Source organism: Myotis lucifugus, unplaced genomic scaffold (genome assembly GCF_000147115.1).
Source record: "Myotis lucifugus unplaced genomic scaffold, Myoluc2.0 scaffold_171, whole genome shotgun sequence".
Taxonomy (NCBI): domain Eukaryota; kingdom Metazoa; phylum Chordata; class Mammalia; order Chiroptera; family Vespertilionidae; genus Myotis; species Myotis lucifugus.
This window is the reverse complement of record NW_005871219.1, coordinates 2804414-2824841: the sequence shown is the minus strand read 5'-3', so window position 1 is coordinate 2824841 and position 20428 is coordinate 2804414. Positions and strand designations below refer to the sequence as shown.

Here is a 20428-nt window from a genome sequence, read left to right as displayed (position 1 = left end):
AACAGTCATATAATTCTTGTGCATATTCTGGACAGAAATGTTACTTATGGGGCAATAATGGAATATACGAGAGCTTTTACTGTGGCCACTGCACTGTGCTAGAGTAGTTTTGTTGGAGTGCTGTTTCTCAACTTGGTAGCATACTTTAGATAAAGAAAGGAACTTCCCTTACTTGAAACTGCTGTGTCATTTCTTCTTCCTTAACTGAAATCCCAACCAAGGTTCAGGAAATGCCCTAATGAGCCACTTCTCTTTTCTCTTTCCTCCACTAACCGGATTTCAACCACTCCAAATTATTCATGATCAGTTCTTTTACTGTGGTTGTCTCTTTGGCATGGTGCTTATGTTATGGGAAGAGGGGTTATACTTTGGTGCTGTTTGTAGAAGTGATAACAGTGATAGAATCCAATCATTGCTGGTAGGTAACTAAACTAGCAAGTTAATCTTCTGTACTTTAAACAAATGTTGAAAAGGAGTCTAATCAATATCTATTTTACTTTGATATGTGTGGCTTGTTTATAATTGTGGTTTCATTTTGCATGATCAGTAGGCATCAGGATATTAGAGTAGTCAACTGTAGCTTGCTGTAATTTGGGTAAAATATACCTGAAACTCAATGTCTTATGTTAACAAGATGGAGAAATCACTGTTTTAGTTCATGATAACCAAAACAATTTCTTCTTCCAGTTTGATAATCTCAATTATTTACTAAGTTGGAACATAATTTAACATTTTATGGCATCTTATATATTATTTTATGAGTAAATGATAATTTCTGTTTATATTTTAACAATATATATTTCATTGGCTTTTAAATGTAGGAAAATATTACTGCTCATAGCAGAAATAACACCAGATAGTACTTTAGCATATGGTATTTTCCTGGGGTTAAATGTTCTTTTGGGTTTATAATGAAGATTTGGATCCAGAAAGTTTGTGTAGGAGATGTCAAGAATTCCAAAGCAATAATTGTTTACAGTAATAGTTTCTATTATAATAATGAAACTTGGAGTGGAGACTTGAAAGTTATATATTTGAATATATACACATACCTATCTGCACATATATTTTATATATATTTGTTTATATGAAAAATAATTTCATACTTTTAATATTGTCTTAAAATGTTTTATTGGAAATAGACATTTTGAGAAAAATAAACCTGAGGTAATCTTTAATTCATTTCAGGTAACATATTAGTAAGTTGCTTACTAGAAACTTTATTTAAACTTAAAGAGACTGAAAGAAACTTCACAATTCTTCCCTGCTCAGACTGTATCAACAAAGCAAAGTGAAACAGAATATGGAGTTCATTATCAAGATTATTCAGTCAGTCCTGCTTCACTTCTATTTTAGATGAATCTGAACATAGTTTTATACTTTTGAATAGCTTTTGAATTAGTACTAAATCTTTTATTATTTTGGTGGAAGCTATCTTAAAGCCAAACTTTGTGATATCCATCCTCAGAATTAAAAAATATATTTTTTTAGCTACAAAGCAAATGGGATATATATATACTTTTCATGTTTTCTATTTCTTTGGTTTTAATTATTATTATAATCATTTTTAATTTCCAGTTCCATTCCAAAGAAGTATGTATGAGTAAATTTTGTTGAACTGAAACTTGGATCTGATGTCAAAAATGAAATAAGCTGAAAAATGTTTCTTAAAAGCCAGCTTAATTTTAATGATTGTGGCACAAGTGTTTGTTATAAGTTCTAGAAAGACAAATTATGAGGCCTTTAAATATGATGCACACTTCCCGTATAAGTAAAATTTTTTGAAATTATGATAATTAACACAGTGGACATAGAAAATAAATTTGAAAACAGTGGTTTAAGTAGCTATACAGAGGAAATAAGGGAAGGAAAAACGGAAAAAAAATCTTATCCAGTAATTCCAAACAAACTAATGAAATATGTTTCAAAGGGAATGATAGCTATTGATAAAATAATGAATATATGATACATGTGGAAATGCAATCATTCAATTCTTTATAAGTCAACTTACAAATAAAATTATATGAAATCAGCTAGACATGCCAGATTCTTTATGGAGGTAAATTTAATTAATTTTATAGTAAAAAGAAAAAATAGATTAAGCAATGGAGTGAAAACAGATCCAGAAAGTTAATGTTTACAAATAGCAGATCACAATTTTTTTTTCCTATTTGGCAAAACAAAACAAATGTATAATGCAAAATATAGTTCCTGTGCAGGTTTTACTGATTATATTTATTAAGGTCAGAAAGAAGGATCTGTGAGGCATAGAGCGGATGTGTGAGCAAAGCTGAAAGAATCACACGTGTCCTCAAAAACATAACCTACCAGGGAAGAGCTTAACAGTAGTCTTGAAGAAAAAATGAATAACAAGAAACTAATGTACAGAAGTATTTCTTATTTTATAGAGTTGTGAATTACCAGCCAGTTACAGAATCTGTGGGTGGCGTGGAGGTGTTTGGCAATATATCAACATCTGGCAAATATTACTTTGCCTGTGAGACCTAGAGGATGACAGATAATTTTGTGATTCTGTTAAATTTTATTTTTGGAGCATAGAAAGCCTAGATAACTGTATCAACAAAAATAGAATAGTGTGAGAATGTATTACAGGTAGTTTATGTTAAACATTAGGAAAACTGGAGGAATCATTATTGAAAAGCTAAATAGTAAGGTAGTTTGTGGAATTTCCTCAGGTGACCTGTTTTAAGAATAGATTGGTCAAGGAGAGAAAGCCCTTCTTTCTGATTTTGTAATTGCTCTCAGGATACAGAGAGAGGTTGGGGCTAATGATTGTCACTTTTCTTTTTTCTCTCTTCAGTTATGAAAGAATAGGTGGAATTCAAAAGTAGAATTTAAAATTCTTACACAACAATTTCAAATAAAAGAAGCAAAGAGTCTAGGAAATAGAGATTGAGTTTTAATAAGGATTCCCATGCCTCCTTCATATTCACACCATGTGAGAATGTTTCAAATCTTCTCTTGCCTCTCCTGAAACACTCCTCCTCAGCCTGCGTACTAGAACAGAGTGTGGTTCACTCTCTAGCTTCTTCCACTGGCCAGAGATCCTTTCATTCCGCTCTTAGTTCCTTTCTTATTTCTTACTGTGTGAACATGTTTCCAATACAGAAGTTCATATGCACATGAACAAATTAAGTTCTGAAACATATTCAGCTTCCCTTAGATATATTTCCATCCAGATAAAAATTTGAGCCAGAACTTTCATATATATTTTGCTATATCCTTTTCTCCCTCTTGCCAAAACTCATTCTCTCCAACATCTTTTCCCACTCCCCCAAATTTAGACCAGTGCCGACTACGTTGAAAATCTGGTAGGTAATGATCTCATCAAGTGTCTTTAGGGAATTTTTCAGCAGCTAAGATGTTTACACTCTTTGCTTCTTTTGATCCTGTACAAATTCAAATGGATTTGATCCTACTGAACAATCTGAGGTCTGTAACAGTTTTGTAAGCAGCATTTTTTTTTAACATCAGACTTTAAATTCTGGTAAACTTTTAGGTTTCTTAATTAATCGTAGTCTAAGAGGCATCATCCTTTAGTTATACTCTCAAATGTTTCTCTCCACTTAATCACTTTTCCTTTTCTGTAGCTTATTATTGCCCTTCACATGTGAAAGGCACTTTTCGAATGATGGATACTTTTATCATTCCATCAGTACTATACCTACTATTATATGTTCTTTGCATAATCATATCAACCTTCTCTACTTTTTCTCTGCTCTCAAATTTTAAAACATCAATAGTTTTTATTGCAAATAAAAAAACAATTTTTTATTAGCTTTTTGAATGCTTCTTGTGGACATGTAAGTGTAGAAACAAGTCAGGGGCGGAGTCTGCCCAAATGAGATGACTGATAACCTCATCCTCTGGAGAATGTAGAAAATGTGTGATTTTGTCTTGAGCAATCACTTAGTTAATATCTATATAAGTGTACTTAAGTTTAAGGTATAAGTAGAGGCATGTACCATGTACTACACTAGATTCTGAGGATACGCTATGTAAGATATATGACCTGCCAAGGAGCAACTGCATTTCACCAATTAATCATACTGGAAAGTGCTACAAAAAGTGTATGTGAATTTGCTATTAGTCTGGAGTTTTGCAACCATCAAAATATGATGGTTTAAGTAGATATTGAAAAATAATTAGCTATTTTCTAGGCAAGAAAAGGACAAGAGAAAGACATCAAAGCAAAACTAGCATGGAGTTGTAAAAAGCGGCACATTCACTGGTCTTTGATTAGAGCTTGGGATCTTCACAAGGGGAGTAGCTTGGTCTGACTGTGTTTCAGTGGGATATCTCTGTCCATTTGGAACACACACTAGAGTCCTTAATTTTTGATTTTGTTTATAGAGTGTACCTACTGTAAGAGAGCAAGGACAAGCATGTGTCTCTGGATAGTACTTTGCAAAGCGGTTGTCCCCCTGGCAAGAACAGAAGACAAGTATTTGGCTAAAAATATGATAGAACCTATTTCATAAGAAAATCAAAGGTGATGGACTATGTCATTTTTCACTCTAGAAAGAAGTACTTAAATGGAACATGGACGACTCCCAAAGCAGTGGAACAAGCAAATATTTGCAAGTGATTTAGTCATTTCTTTGTGATTGCTTGGCTTAGTCCTGATAGAACACACTGTGAAATAGGAAGTCAGTTCAGCATTTTTAGCTTGCTAATTTGCCATGTGACTTTGAGTATGTCTCTCTCTCTCTCTCTCTCTCTCTCTCTCTCTCTCTCTCTCGTGTGTGTGTGTGTGTGTGTGTGTGTGTGTGTGTGTGTGTTTGCTGAATATTTTCAGTTAAATTAATATCTAGCATCCTGTGTGGAGAGCAAAAGACTGGGATCTGGACTGAGTGTGAAGAAAGAGTCTAGTCGTGTTAAAGTTAGGTCTGCTGTGCCCGAAGAGCAGTGCTGCATTTATTCCTGGGATACCAAACTTATATTGAATATGGGAGCTCTAAGACTGGAAATACAGCTCAGTGCCTAAAGGTAGGACCTCTCTCCTTCTTCCTATGGGATCCAGGATCTCACATTTCAGATAGATTTTCAGAGCATGAAAGATAACCATAAACTACTATTTAATATATCTGGCCTTTCTTCCCATAATACCCTCTCCTGAAAACAACCTCGAAGGATGTTACCTTAGCCCAGAGTTCTCAGAGCAAAATTAAGTATAAAATGAATTTGGGAAGTAACCTTTAATTTGTTTTTTGTTTTATTTTTCTTTATAGGTCCCCTCTGCTCTTCCATATTTTCTAAAAATGTATTGCCAATTAATTTGTTACAACATGAAACACTGGTTATATTAAGTAGTATCTAAATTCACTTATATTCAGTCCTTTTGGACACACTCAGTGAAATGCATGACAAAACTCGCTGTAGTTTTCTAAATACAAAACAGACAGCAACAACAAAATAGCAAGCAAATATACTTCAAAATACACTAGTAGGAAATAATTTACAAAATAAATGTATACACGAAAATATTAAGTCCTCTCCTGGGATACATTGGAGTCAGTAAATGCTAACTTGCTTGAGTAGCAGTCATCTTAGAAGAGTTTTAATCAGTATCAGTATCAGCTATATTACCTGAAATCTTTTCTCTGTTCTCCACCAGTTGATAATAGCTAACATTGATTGGGCTCTAGTCAGGTACTAAAAGGCTTTACATGTATCACCTCTTTTGAGTCTGACAATACCCTTGAGGCAAAAGCTGTTATCTTTATTGTTCAGAAAGGTGAGGTTTCGGAAGGATACTTAACTTCCCCAAGGTGACCAGTGAGGAAGTGATGGAGCAGGGACCTGGATCTAGGTCTGTGTGGTGCTTAAACATAGGTAAATTATGCAATCATTTTTCCTCCCACTTTTAAATTTAAACTTCATCTTTGTTGTTCTTTTTCATTCATTTTGAACCCGAGCCGATCTTTATGCCGCAGAAGGAAAACAGTTCAAGAGAGAAGGGTTAGGGAAAATCAGAAAGTGCTGCGATGCTAAAAATGGTTCCTGGGCTTATGTATGGATAATGAGGTCTTTGACTGTGTTACATTTGCAAAAATAGCAGTTGCAGAGGTAACAAGGGACCAGAATAGATGGCTCCAATTCATAAAAGAAAGGGGCAGAGTGAAGACACTCATTAATGTTGAAGCAGTAGAAGGATAACTCGTGACAAATATCAAGTAGATTTGCTTCACTTTGGTCAGAGAAAGGTCATTGATTATTTTTGGTTAAACTGGTTCACAGAGGCCAGGTCTCCACTAAAAAAGGGAATTAATTGCTTCCATTTCCCACTAATTGCCTCAACATTTCCCTTTGCTTTGTCATTGGAGATTTGGTCAGACAGGCAAAAAGTCAAAAGTCAGAGTTTGATGGAATCTACATAAAAAGGGAATCTGAGGAGACCAAATTATGGCATTTGGTGTAATAATGATAATGATAGTTAGCATTTTTTCCTGGGAGTGCTGTAGATTTTTAGAGACCTTTTCAATCTTTAATCAGACCGTAGGGCACATTTAAGAGAGTTCACTGTTTTTATTTCCATCTGGAGGATAAGGCATCACAGAGAGATGAACCAACCTAGGGCAAGTCTCCTGAGATGCTAATCCTGTAAATTGGAGTATACTCTCCTATGTTGAGTTTTAGCTGGAAGCTCGGGCTCTTCCCCGTTATCATTCATTCAAGTTTCTTCAGAGTTTTTAGGGTTTTTGTACATTATCATCACATTACAACCTCTACCAATGACTGAAAAATCAGCCAAGAAATAGTGTGGAAGGTTTTGATGTTACCACAGTTGCTTAGTTTGAAGGCTATTAATTGATGCTACAGCCATCTTCAACTAACAAGACATTTGCCCGGCTCGTGTGGTTCAGTGGTTGAGTGTCAATCTAGGAACCGAGAGAGGTCACGGTTCGATTCAGGGTCAGGGTACCTGCCAGGGTTGTGGGTTCAATTCACTGTGGGGTACATGCAGGAGGCAGCAGATACCTGATTTTCTCCTGAGTTGATGTTTCTATCTCTCTACCCCTCTCCTTTACCTTCCTCTCAAATCAATAAAAACAGTTAACAAGTTAACAAGACATTCTCCTTTGTATTTGCTGAATTAACCAGTCTTTGAAATCTTGTCCAGCTCCACCAACACCCTTTGAGATATGTGAGTTTTATATTTCATACATTTTGCTTTATTCTTTTCGAACACAAAGTGGCGATATAGATAGTGGAAAGAACATGGGCTCTGAATATGATAGATCAGTGTTCAATCATTTTGGCTTCTCTGATTTATTTGTAACACCTTCAGAGATCCGATAGACAAGTTCTGTTCAGGAAGTCACAAGACTGTAATATCAACTACTCTTCTTTCCTTGAAGAACCAGAAATATATTATTAATTTATTACAATATAGGCTCTTAGAAACATGGTAAATTAGAATGAACATGGGTTTTAAAGCAAGCTCTGCCATAACCGCTTGTTTAATCCCAGATCGCTCATGTAATGTGATTGAAACTCAGTTTCTTCATATAAACCTGATATACCTTGTTGGGTTACTAGTATATGGTTATTAAATGTGACAGTGAAGGTGAAACACCTAGCTCAATGTCTGCATAGATGGGGACCTAGAAACTAGCCACATGCTTCTTAGTGTTATTATAAATAATAAAGATATTAAATGATGACACTATTAATTGCAGCAAGACCAAACAAACATAAGATGCTGCTATAAAAGAAGTTTAGTTCTTTATAAAAATACTTCATTTGAACAAGATGCTCTCACAGTTATAGTGAACTTGAGCTGGACTCTCTTCCTGTGGTCAGATGCCTCCTACAGCAAGTCCTCCTTACCCTACCTGATTAAAAGTGCTGTGCTCACGTGAAGTCATTTAGTCATCAGGCAGTCCTAGGAATTGAGTGGTATTATTGCACTCACTGTACAGGTGAGGGCATTTACATTTTGAGAGGGAAATATTCGACTCACAGGAACATAGATTGTCAGTGAGGAGCTCAAGTTTGAAGCCATGTGGGCTAATTCCCAAACCTGCTATTTCAATTGGTGCTCTAACAATGCTTTTGAGACATCAAATTGCAATTCAAGCTTGTCATTTGTGCAAGCTGAGAAATTAAATCGCCCTCACCCTCATTTTTAAATCAAGTAAGGGGATTCTTAAAGCTAGTAAGGGGATTCTTAAAGCTTATCTTTCTTCTGACAAAAAAGGCTATTCACAGTAAGAACAGAAAAGCATTATCAACAGTGACATCTATGTCGCCAAACTCTACATTAGGTTCTTTCTAAGAGCTTTAATTTAATTTTAAAAAGTATAACTAGCCGATTCGCTTATCAGGACACATGTCTCAGTCCTCTAACCGAGAAATGCTAGGAACTGGGCATATGGGTCCTTCCTGCTCCCATGGTGCTTTGCTCTAGCCTGCCCCTCCCCCTCGCCTCCCTCTGTACTTCTCAGGCAGGTCCAGTGAACCTTTCTGCCCAGTGTTGAAGCTGAGGACCAACTCTGAAGAGAGCCCTAATTATCAAACGATTTGCTCACAACTTTTTAGACTTGTTTCTTTTAAACAATGCCACTTAATAAAACTCCTTTCAAATACATAAACAGGGCATACCTACTAAAACAGGAAGAGCGAAGATTGGTTTGACTGTTTTGATGAACTCGACTGCTCAAGTCAGTCAAAAAGTAATCACCAGTTAAGCAAACCATTTTGACAGATTCTTGGCCCACTGTGACTGCTTGTTTGACTGGCTTGCCTGTCAGGTGAAAGTGGTCAGATTGACTGGAGACAATCTATCTGGAAAATTATCTTCGGAGGACGTGGGTGTCTGTACACCAGAATTTACTTTAAATAACTTTATTTGAAATCTGTACCTATTTTCCTGGGACCAGTGAGAGAAGTTTGAAAGTGACACATTGCAGCATTTGTCTTTCTAGAGTGAGATGTCTTTCCACTTGCTAGGGCTGGCAGTATATTTATAGGCTGGAAAATAATCACACATTTCCCTGTGCACAGATAGAGTTCAATTACATTGAAACTCTACCCTAACTTGGGCAAGCACTAACAAGGCATCATATCCTCTTCCTCTTCTGAAGGGTTGACGCTAGACATATGACAGCAAATGACTTCTCAGCAATCAGGTTACCAATCCAGTCACCAATTGTGGTAAGAAAAAGTTGACCTTGCCACTAATCATAGTTCTTCTTAGAAGAAGACTTTGAGAGAAGGAAAACACCACAAAAACAGCAAACAAAACCTTTGAGGAGGTAAGAGAATCTAGTTGCCATTATTATTTGAGCTGCTTTTAAAAATCAAGCCCATGTATGTATCCATGCGTATGTTCCCCTAGGAAATTTACTTTGAAACAAGCTTCCAAGTTTGGGCAAGACAAACACACCACTATAAATATGTGGAGAATGATGTATTCACACATTTATGGGGAGAATATAATAGGCTTGTTATCTGCTGTAAGCACAGTGTTATAAGGTGTGGCCTAAGTGGTTGAGTATCCTAGTCCATTTACATTGATCATTTGAAATATCCTGTTATTGTTTGAAAGACTTTCATGTGCTGCTTTCCAACACTCCTAAAATTCTAACTTTTTCCATGAAAATGTCTTGTACATGTGCAGGACTTAGATGCTACTCTGTGTACTTTTATTAAATAAGTTCAATGGTAAGATTAGATGGAAGTTAGGGCCAGAGTATCGGTAATGAATAACAGGATGGCACTGTTCTCAAAATAGCTTGCTTAGAAGTCATAGTTTCTTTTGTGTTAGAATCACTTGATGTATCATTCTATTTTTTAAAAAATTTTTGATTAATAGCAGGAAAGAAAGCTTACTTTAGCCTTGCTTTCAAAGTTTTTGCTTTTTTGTAATTTTATGATTGTTTTAAGCAATAAGCCCTTGGACCTGAGTAAAAGAAGCAAATTACATGTCATAGTTTAAAGAATGCTAGAGAGAGTCCATCAGGGTATACACATTTAAAATTTTATATGTTCACTACATGTTAGAATCATTACTAGTAATGTTTCAACGATCATCTTGATGCTTCAAATGTTTTACACCTTAAGGATCATTTCCTTTGGCTATGAAAATGTACAAATTTACCTCTCTGGCAACAACTCATGCTGCTGCCTGTTACATTGTTCCCTGTTCAGCATTCGGTATTATCATTTAAAGACATTTTTTAATTTGAAATGGAAACAGCTTCATTTTAATAATTATTCTGATGAAAAACAAAATCTCAGTCGTGAGACCAGTGAAGATTTGAAGCCTTGTTTTGCTTTAGAGCTCTTTAACCTATGCATTATCTTCACTTTCTGAAGTGTAGAGCATAGAGAACAATGCTGCTCACGTCACTGTTGTGAGGGTTACGTGAGGCAAGACTGGGTAGTGCTCCAAGTTCTGTGCCTGACACTAAGCAAAATTTCTATACTCACCAGCAATGTATGCCATTTTTATCACTCTGATTATTAACATAGTTTTTACTTTAAAAAATATATTTTATTGATTTCAGAGAGGAAAGGAGAGGGGGAGAAAGATAGAAACATCAATGATGAGAATCATTGATTGGCTTCTTTCTGTACGCCCCCTACTGGGGATCAAGCCTACAATCCCAGTATGTGCCCTTTACCAGAATCAAACCCAGGACCCTTCAGTCCAAAGGCTGACACTCTATCCACTGAGCCAAACCAGCTAGGGCAACATAGTTTTCACTTTAAAGAGAACACCAAAACAGAGATAAGCAGACATGGATGAGTTGATTTTTAACTTTGTGATACTCTAATAACTTTAGTTATCTCCTCAGTAAAAAGTGTTAAATAGGGGATCACAATCATAAGGGATCAAATATGAGATATATGAGATCATAAAAGGGATCCATGCATAAGAAAGTGCTGTGTAAATTGTAAAATGTTGTATAAAAACACATTTTACTGTAAGTCTTATTCACTTTATTGATTATTGCCTTTGGGTTCCATGCCAGTTGTTTGCCTTCCCTATAATTTTGTGGCCGCATATTTAAAAATTCAGTTTCAATGACAGAGAAGACACACCAACTGTGACTCTGATGGTGAAAATAATGAAAATGGTGGAAGTGTTTAAAAATCAAATGATTTATGCCATGCATCACTGTCTTTAAGTCCCATGAAAGCATCATATTTCAAGTTAAGAAAATGACCACCATTTTGTCATTGTAAAATATTCTATGAACAGTAAGGAAAGGGATTACAACCATGTTTGAAGCTGCAATTTAGGAGCTAATTTGCCATGGAGAAGGGGAAGCCTGTTTAATAGACAAGTACACGTTACCAATAAACCTTTTATGGCAGAATTTTTGCCACTACCAAGAAAGTGATCAGTATTAACAAGCATGAATATTTATGACAATTTTGAATGGTTTCCTAAGGAGGAAGGTATGTGAGCAATTGAAAGGAAGAATAAAAATGTTATAAAAGTCAATGGGGCCCTAGCTTGTTTGGCTCAGTGGATAGAGCATCAGCCTATGGACTGAAGGGTCCCAGGTTCAATTCTGGCCAAGGGTACATGCCCGGGTTGCAGACTCCGTCCCCAGTGGGGGCGTGCAGGAGGCAGCCAATCAATGATTCTCTCTCATCATTGATGTTTCTATCTCTTTCTCCCTTCCTCTTTGAAATCAATAAAAATAGATTTTAAAAAGAAAGTCAATGGGGAGAGGCTGTGAAGCACCTTGTTTCCCATGGACAGGAGCCTTCAGAGGATCCAATGTTCTGGGCTGGGACCACAGCTCTCAGCCTTCCAGTTCCCTTGCTCTCTCACTATTTATACTTTCTCTTTGACATGACTGAGTCTGTTAATCCACTGACTATTCAATTTTCTCACCTTTTGGTCTTTGTTCCCTTTCACATCCAGCCTTTGCCCCACTCATTCCAGGAAGTTCTCACAAGCAGAGTCCCTTCTTGCCCCATTGTTGTCTGTCATACCTGATAATCCTTGTTCAGCGCGGCCTCTTAGCTCAGCCTCCAGGCAGCTGCCAAAGAAAACGGTCCAGGACAATATGCAGATTGAGGACTTTACAAATTAGTGATCTTCAGTGTTAGTGGGACCTTCCTCTTCTCTTCTATTCCATTTAGTAGGTTTTGTACACTTTATGTCTCTCATCCAACTTTATATCTCATCACCTCTGTCCACACCCTCAGCAGATGAATTTGCCTATAAGTTTACTGAGAAAATCTAATTTAGAAAGAAAATATTTTCAACTCCCTCCTCAGAAATCAAAAAATATCTTTATTAAAACACATTCTTTCTTTTCCCGTTTCGTAGAAAGAAGATGCTTTTGTCAAAACTAGGTCCTCTGCTTTAGATCCATTCAACACCTATTTTTCAGTCACCTACTTAATCAGTCATTCTTTCTTGCTTGTATCTACTACCTCTCTTCAATTAAATGTTACCCTGTACATGTAAACATGAAGTCTCTCTCTACACACACACACGCACACACACACACAACAAAACAAAACAACACTCCCCATGTATTGACCCCAGAGCTATCTATGATAACTTAAGTCCCCCAAGACTTCTCATTTTATGGTCAAGCATTCCAAAAATTTTAAAGCTGATTAAGAGTATAAACTCTGGAAGTACACTTCCTAGGTTCAAATCTTGGCACTACTAGCTATGTGTCCTTTGACATATTACTTACCTTCTCTTTGCTTCAGTGTTTTCATCATTGAAATTAGAATGAGAATAGTTCTTACTCCATAGGATTGTTGAGACAATTAAAAAATTAATACATGTAAAATGCTTAGAATAGTTCTTGTCATAAAGTAAGCATCCAATGTGTTGTAATCACCATTGTTGTTGTTTTTTCTCATTCACTCATTTGTTTGTTTCAAAAATATTTATTTAGAACATGTCATATACTAGGTGCTGTGAACAATAAAGGATGTCTAATTATAAGTGAAAGAGACAATTTCTTTGTCCTAAACAAGCTTAGAATGTAGTTGGTAACATAGGTAACAAATAATCACATATGAATAATTAGAACAATGTGAACACCGCAAAGGATTGAGAAATGGAAAATATTAGGAAAGGATCCATTTAAACAAAGTAGTCAGGAGACTTTATAATCAAGTCTTGAGAGATTAGAAGTCAGTCTTTCAAAGAACCCTCCAGGTGCAAGTTTCAGGCATGGAAGAAAAAGGTGTGTCTGGAGGATAAATGGGGTGGGGGGAGTGTAGTGTTCATTTTATTACATTAACTAAAAATAAAAGTCCACTGTGGCTAGACCAAGTGAGCACAAGGGAGAGTGATATGAGATGAAGTTGGATAGGCAGGGAATCACCGATCCAACTTGTAGGCCATAACAAGCAAACTGGATTTTATTCTAGATGAAATGAGAAGCAATTGAAAGATTTTAAGCAGGAGGGAAGAGAAGACATTTTATGATTCTAAAAGTCGATTCTGAAGATATATGAAGAAGAATTGAGATTCCTTTTTTTTTTTTACAGTTGCATAATATTCCATGGTGTAAATATACCCACCCCGTTTTTATCCACTCATCTGCTGATGGGCACTTGGGCTGTTTCCAGATCTTAGCTATTGTAAATTGCTCTGCTATGAACATAGGGGTGCATACATTCTTTCTGATGGTGTTTCTGGATTCTTAGGATATATTCCTAGAAGTGGGATTACTGAGTGAAATGGCAGTTCCATTTTTAGTTTTCTGAGGAAACTTAACACTGTTTTCCACAGTGGCTGCACCAGTGCACCTGGGTTCCCTTTCTCTACAGCCTCACCAGCACTCATTGTTTGTTGATTTATTAAGAAGGATCTCTTACCTTTGAGACAGCACGGAAGGACCTGGAAAGTATTATGTTAAGTGAAATAAGCCGGTCAGAGAAAGACAAATCTCACATGATCTCACTCATATATTGAATCTAATGAACAAAATAAAGTGACAAACAAAATAGACCAGAGACATGGAAGCATAGAATGGATAGAGGATCTTTAGAGGGAAGGGGGTGGGGAGAAGAGGTGGGAAGAGATCAACCAAAAAACTTATATGCATATATACATAACCCGGGGATACAGACAATAGTGGGGTGAAGGCCTAGGGAGGGGACAGGAGTAGGGAGAATGGGGGTCATGGGGAAAAAGGGAACAATAATAAAGATAAATAAATAAAAAACACATAAATGGATATTAAAACCAAAAGACAAAATGTTTTTGTTTTTTTTGTATTTTAAAATAAAATAATCTAAAATAAGAACAGTTGAGGACAGCAATGGAGGGTGCTGGAAGATCAGCAGTGGAGGACTTATAGTTAGGGATGATGGTGGTTTGGACTAGAGCTCTGATAATAACAATAAGGGTAAATTCATTTGCGATACTTCTTTTTTCTCATTGCCTTTGATCATACTTTTATTCAAAATTGTCTGTCCACAGTGATTTGACCTTTATGGAAGAAACAAATTTAAGTTTATGCCACAGGCTTCTTTTCTGTGGTGGCTATCTATTCTGCGGGCTTCTTCTCAGCTGCTGATCTCTTGGTGGCTGCAGCCTTTTTCCCACCAAAGGCTTCTGCTTCTTAATGCCAACAGCCTTCTCTCCTTTCTCCCCGACCACAGGCTTCTGGCCTGGAAACCCTTCTCATCTGATTGGCTTCCAGTGCTGCTGCTGCTCATCCACCCACAGCTTGTGGTTCTTGGCCTGGCGAAGAATGGTGTTCCGGCGCATGGTCTTTTCATACGGGTTTAGCTTCAACATGATCCTCAGGCTTTTCAGTGGATTCTTCTTCAGGACCCTGTGGTGAATCTTCTTGCGTGGTGCTCGGAGGGCTCTTTGGATCTCTGGGCTTTTCAAGATTCTGCTCAGGTCTGTACTGAGCATCTTGAGCATGGGAAGGCTGTAGTTACTCTTGATGGAGGCAGCTCCACGCCAAGTGCCAACAGCTCATCTAACTTGCGGAAAGCACTTTCAGTCCAAATGCAGAAACGGCCCACATGCCCTCCAGGTGCAAGTTTCAAAATGTTCAGTTTGCTGACATTAAGCAGAGTAATTCCAGGGATGTTTCTGAAGGCTTTGATGGCACTGTTATCCTCATTATAGATGATGCAAGGTCCCCTGCGCTGGATATGACCACAGTTTCTCATTTTGTCCTTGCCAGCTCTCATTCACTAAGAGTCATAGATCTTTTTTGTATCATTTCAGGCCTTAAGTTTCTTAAGAAGCAAAACAGCCTCCTTGGTTTTCTTGTAGCCTTCTACTATATCGTCAACCACCAAAGGAAGTTCAGGAACTTCCTCAATGCGGTGACCTTTAGACATGACCAGTGCTGGGAAGGCTGAGGCAGCAAGGGCAGAGCAGATGGCATATCGTCTCTGTGTTGTGTTTACTCTGCGGTGCCAAGAGCGCCAGGTTTTGGTTGGTGCAAACATGTGGCCCCCACGACACATATTTCCAAAAGCACCCTGGTCAGAACGATGAGTTCCACCACCTCAGACTCTGGGAATTTGAGCCACAGCTCTGCCAGGACCCCAGGACTCAGCACTGGTTCGATGCCCTGCCAATTCACTGACAGCATAGGGCTGGTCTATTGTTTTTGGCAAGTTGGTGTGAAGAAAGTTCTCAACATCTGGTCGAATGGGAGCCTTGAACACGGCAGGCAAAGTGACATTTTTTGCCAGATGTTTCCCCCTTTTCAGAGTACACAGATATCAGTGGATGGGCACACGCCATGGCGGGGAGAGGGGAAGGCCACACTCCATTTGCCATACTTTTGAGAGCTAGCATGGACAGGCCGGATAATATGTGTGGGTGAGGAAAATAAAAGATACAAGGAAGACTATCCAATTTCTGAGTTGAGAAATTGGATGAATAATGATGCCATTAACTGAAGACTGGGGAGAAACAGGTTTTGAGGGAATAGTGAGTATTTGGGCATATAATTTTTAAATTTCAAGATATTTGTGAGTAATCTTTCTATCTCTGTCTCTCTCTCTCTCTCTCCCTTTCTCTCTCTCTCTTTCCGTGTGTGTGTGTGTGTGTGTCTTCCTCTCCCTCTAATATATACAAAGCTGAACCTGCAAAGAAAGAAAATTTAGGATTTACGTTCTGTTAGTGTGTAAATTGTATTTAAGCTGTGGGAATAGATGATATCAGCCACAGTGAAAAGAAGAGAGAAGGTGCCTAGTGAGGAGTCTTGCAACACCTCCAATTCACTTCTCAAGCCACTGTATTCCAGGGTCCATCCTCATGGGCCATCTGAACAGAAATGCAGATTTGGGAGTCAGGCATGTAGGAGGTGTTTGAAATCATGAGAACAGATGCTTCCTCTGAGAGAGTGTGGAGAGAGAAGAAAACGTGCAAGTGCTGAGCTCCCCTACCCACCCCCCCACCCGCCGTCTTCTTATTTACAATTCCCAATGCCCCTCCTGTCCCTGCAGGCTGACTGCAATTCTCACCATCCTCTGAGATCATTCTCCGAGGAACACTAGTGACCCAGTTATTCCCCAGTCTGTCAGCAATGTTTTCTGCTCTTCCTCTTCCCGCATCCCTGTAGCGTTGGACTTTCTAACCACTTCTTTCTTTCTTATTTTGTCTTTGTCATGTCACTCTGTACTAATTTTTAAAATATTTTTTTTGAGATTCCTTTAGTCTTTCCTGTGTATTACATGTTGGTGTTTCTCAGAGGTCTTTACTTCCTATTTTATCCTTTTAATTTTAATCCTTCATCCTGTGTAGCTTGATCTAAAACTCTGATTCAACGACTTCTTCTAAGCTGGCAACCAAATCTGTATTTCTAAATCCACACATTTAACTGTTTACCAGATCTCTGTCCTGGGAGACACTCAGATTTCATTGAAATTATATAATCTTTTCATTAAAACTTTGCCTCAATTCCTTATTTTGGTAACTGCTATCTTCTTCACCAGTTCCCCTTTCATACTTCAGCTTCTTATGTGACCCTTTCTTCCTCTTCACTATATGTATAAATGAATCAGAAGTCATATATATATATATATATATATAATTCCTCTATATCAGGGGTAATATTTGACTTATCTTTTCAATATTAAATACTATTGACTTTACTTGGAACCTTTATTCTTCTCTCCTGAAATATTAATGAAAACTCCTAAATATACTTTTTGCACCCAGTCTGGTTTTTCCATAATTCAGTCTCCATATTGTTGCCTGAAAGATATTTCTGAAATACTAGTTGATCATGTTACCATCTTGCTAAAAGCATTTTATGGTACATCAGGACTATAAGCTTAGGGTGATATTTATTCCTCTTTATGAGCTGACTTCTGTCTAGTTTTTCATTTTCATCTGTCCTCACCTATACTTTCTTGAGATTATACTAAAAGAGAAAGAAAGAAAGAAAGAAAGAAAGAAAGAAAGAAAGAAAGAAAGAAAGAAGAGGAAGAAAGAAGAAAGAAAGAAAGAAAGAAAGAAAGAGAAAACAAGGAAGGAAGGAAGGAAGGAAGGAAGGAAGGAAGGAAGGAAGGAAGGAAGGAAGGAAGGAAGGAAGAAAGAGAAAGGAAGGAAGGAAGGAAGGAAGGAAGGAAGGAAGGAAGGAAGGAAGGAAGACGGAAAAAGAGAAAGAAAAGAACAAAGGAAGGTAGAAAGGAAGGGAAGAAGGACATTTCGCCTTTATAACTTCTTTTACTGGACTATTCTAACAGCCTTGAGAAGTTAAAGGTGTTAGATTTAGAGAACTGACCTGGTAGGATTTTCTGCAGCTATGATAGGGAAATCTCATACTGCCATGCTTTCCGTGCAGGGTGTTTCTTAAAAGCCATCAACAAAATTCTTAGTGCTACAAGAATGAGAAAATAGAACTTGGAATCAAATTAAAAAGGAGTACATACATACTAGTTTTCTATTGCTGCTGCAATAAAATTCCACAACCTCAGACTTAAAATGACGCACGTTACCTTATTTAGAGGCAGGACTCTGCAATGTTTTTCACGGAGCCAAAATCAAAGTAGCACCAGGGCTGAGTTTCTTTCTGGAGGTTCTGGGAGAGAACCTTTTCCTCGCCTTTTCCAGCTTTAGAGGCCGCCCAGTTCCTTGGCTCCCTGTTTGTCACTGTGGCATCTGCTTCCAGAACCACGTCTCCTCCTGCTCAATTCTGACCCTCTGGTCTCCCTCTAATGAGGGCCCTCCCAGATGTTACATTGGGCCCATCCAGATAATACAAAATCATCTCTCCATCTAAAACTCCTCAATTTCATCACACTCACAGAGCCCCTTTTATAATGTAAGCTCACATAGCCACAGGTGGGAGTATTACTGTGCAGACATCTTTGTTGAGGAAGGCATTATTTTAACTACCACAGAATAACTGTAAATAATTGATAAAAGTTTAACAGACTAAAATATGTTATAATACATTTTTGTTTTCTCCTTTTAGTTTTCAATAAAAAAGTCTTATTTTAATTTGTTAGTCTGCTAAAATTGTATGGAAAATAGAATCCTGGATTTTCACCTCTGAAGTTACAGTAAAATACTTTCCACATATTCCAAAGCTACACTATTACCTACCATGTTGATTTTTTTTTATTTCTCAAAAGTAATTGGCACAAGAGAAAGTTCTTATTAATAACATTTTGTTATTCCAATTCTTGCTACCTTTTTATAGGCATTTGTTCATTTCTTAAATGTATCCCTGAGAGCGAGAAGTTAAAAAATACTAAATACAATAGACATGATATTTATATAGAACAAGCCAAGCTGAAAATAATACTTTCTCCCTTCACCTCCTTCCCCATCCACCCTTTCTCTCTTGTGAAAAGGAGTTAGAGATTCTTAGGAAAGAAACACAAAGGCAACAGCAATGGTATAAGGAAACTAAAATTTCCGCTGGGAAAAGGGGCTAGGACTCTTCAGTGCACATTTAATACATACATCTAGAGACTAAAGTGGAACAAGCACCTTAAAGAAAGACGAATCTAGAGTTAATATTTTCTGATGTTAGATTTTGATTGTAGCTATGTCCCATACTATAGGGAGATCTCAGATCTTGCAGCATCTGATGGTTACCAGACAGATGAAATAAAACACAAAATAAAACAAAAAAAATCATAAGTGAATCAAGTAAAACTACATTAAAAGTGGGAGGCAACTCCAAGGTTTTTCCACCAGGGAGTACAGGTGGTTGGTTCATATTTGTATTTGAATATAGAACATTTTTTTTTCAAATAGTGGGGGATGGAGTTAAGTTTTATTTTTCTTGTGAACTAATGATAAATAACTTGCAGTTGAACCTATTTGTAATCAAAGGACAAGAAGTTGAGTTCACTTTTTGCCAGTACAATTGTGAGGAAGTCAGACAATCTGTTTGCGCTTCAGTTTCTTCATCCATAAAATGAAGATAAAAGTCCTTACTCAAATCACTGGGATGTTTGATTCAACCTGTGATTGTGGCTACTATGATTTTGCATTCTGAGCTTTCAACTAGTCCATGAGGTCCTGTGATCAGTCTTCTTGATGAATTAATGTTTCATGGCAATGTACTTTCTGTAATGATAAAAAAATTAAAGCAGATGTATGTTTTTTTTATTATAAAAGAGCATTGCTCTTCAGTGACAAGGGTAAGGTAAAACTACAACAATGATATAACTGAAGGCCTTTCCTACAAGAACGCACAATCACTTGAAGAATTTGATTAATGGAGATAATGTAATAACAGATACATTTAGAACATAGAGACCCAAAAATCATCATATTTACTAGTTAAGTAAAACAAAGAGAATATAAATTTTACATTTTCCTACTGAGAAATGAAAGTAATATCTACAAAAATTGATTGATAGACATGTACTTATGTAACAAAGCCATTTTCCTTAGTTTGTCAATCAAAATGAATAATTTCAATGTCTCATTTTCTGCTAGATCATTTTAATATTTAACTACCTAAAATACCCCCAATCATATTCTTTAGAAAATGGTTAGACTGGAATTCTGCAGTTCTAATGATGACATTTTATTATGATAAAAATGACTTCATTAATTGATGATCATATATCAACTCATAAAGTAGATAAAATATTTTAAAAGTTTTCAAGTCTAAGATAGTATAAAGCCATTTGAAGTGTTTAGAAAATTTTTGAGAAATAAACATTTATAATTCTTTTATTTTTACAAAGTTGTGTATGAATTTCAATATAAATTTAACCACATTAATTGCCCACTTTCTTTTATAAAGTCTGTATATGTTTATAATCTATTGATATTTTGCCAAATCTAACCCTTAAGATATAATTAAAAAGGAAAAATACAATGTATTAGTAACAGGATGATACAAGAGATGGCAAGAATTGTAGGGAGGTTTGATTTTTATCCCACTTGTCCTTATGAGTGGCTTTGGTTCTATTTTAGAACATGTGAATTAAAAAAAAAATGCAGTTGATGACTTTCCAA

The 20428-nt window shown here is 36.8% G+C and overlaps 1 protein-coding gene and 1 pseudogene across 2 annotated transcripts in view; one reads left to right on the top strand and one right to left on the bottom strand.

Annotated features, from left to right (window-relative positions):
• The first annotated feature begins 358 nt into the window (after positions 1 to 358).
• Positions 359 to 20428, top strand: part of TFEC (transcription factor EC) — a 77116-nt gene continuing 57046 nt past the window's right edge. For both annotated transcript variants that reach the window (XM_023760065.1, XM_006096227.3), the window contains exon 1: positions 359 to 418. The gene's annotated coding sequence lies outside the window, so the exon portion shown is untranslated. The remainder of the gene's footprint in view (positions 419 to 20428) is intronic.
• Positions 14478 to 15745, bottom strand: LOC102424110 (annotated as a pseudogene).